Raw genomic sequence first — 1,348 nt, forward strand, 5'->3', positions numbered from 1 at the left:
GTAATATTTCGAGTAGACCATATATGATAGTTATGACCTATTAAAGTATTAGTTTTCTGCATTAAAAATTAGCGATTGTCACTGGAATTACACATATACATATCATAAACTAAAGTTATACTTTTATTGTGTAATAACATATGCAACACCTCAATTGCTTACCAAAACAATACATGTCTATTATTGCAAATAAATCAAAGCTCATTCCATACTCGACTGTGAGATTTACTTACTAAGTCTTAGACTTGCATACTGTTTGCAATTTGTCAGGTTAACTGTTGAAGGGACTTTTAAAGGAAATGAGTTTGGGCCTTTATACCATGTTTGATTAGAATACCTAGATTTCGATTAGTAGCTTCCAGTTTATGATCGATGTAAATACATGCATAATTGATGATGATGATGATGATGATTATTATTATTACTATTATTATTCTTATTATTATTATTTCAAATTGATTGGGGAAAAGGGTTACGAGGGAGGATTTTTGCCATTCTTGATTTGGAAGGAAGAGAAAATGGGGGATCCTAAGAAAAAACAAACATAAACCGAAAAAGGGGTAGGCTCTCCAACAATAGACCCAAAACGAACAATACAATGCAAAAATAAGAATACACGGTAGGAAATTGGGCAAACAATTGTCCCGGTCCTCTCAAATTGGCTGCATAAAGCGGTAACAGAAGTAAAAGGAGAACAGAATAATGAACCTATCTGAACCCCGACTTAGAAACTACAACAACCACCGAAAGGAGGCTGAAACGATAAAGGCACTATCAAAGTCCATTGTAGGGACTGTAAAATAGAGAAGCACCAACACAGATTCGGTTATAAAAGTATTCGCAGAAAGATAAAACCATTGAAGAGTTGGAAGACAGTAACCCAAACAACACAACACAAAAGCAGCAAATAACAAGAAAAGCTACAAAACACTAACAAATTAAAAATACAGAGAAAAAGATAAAAACAATAAATAAACCCACTAAAAATCAAGTTCAACATAGCGAAAGGACAGAGGATGGCTGGCAAGGGAGCTTCTGGTTGTAGCTTGGAAAATACGTGGCAAAGAGTGAGATCTATACGCCGGAGCATTGGATCCACGCGGCGGCGTGTGGTTGCCGAAAAATGAAGATGGCGGAAGCGGTGGAGAGCTGGAAGGCCGGAGAACAAGGTGGCTGGGTGCGTCGGAGCAGAGGAGGAACGGAAAGTGACATATTTGGCCTAGAGAGAATCGGATATGAGATCCATCGTAGAATCGGATCTGAGGATGGAAAACGTCTAGAGAGGGACAATGAGGTGGTCTGGTGGCGGAGGAGCGTGGTCAGGAGGCGGTGAAGCGTCAGTGAAGCT

Source organism: Corylus avellana, chromosome ca3 (genome assembly GCF_901000735.1).
Source record: "Corylus avellana chromosome ca3, CavTom2PMs-1.0".
NCBI lineage: Eukaryota > Viridiplantae > Streptophyta > Magnoliopsida > Fagales > Betulaceae > Corylus > Corylus avellana.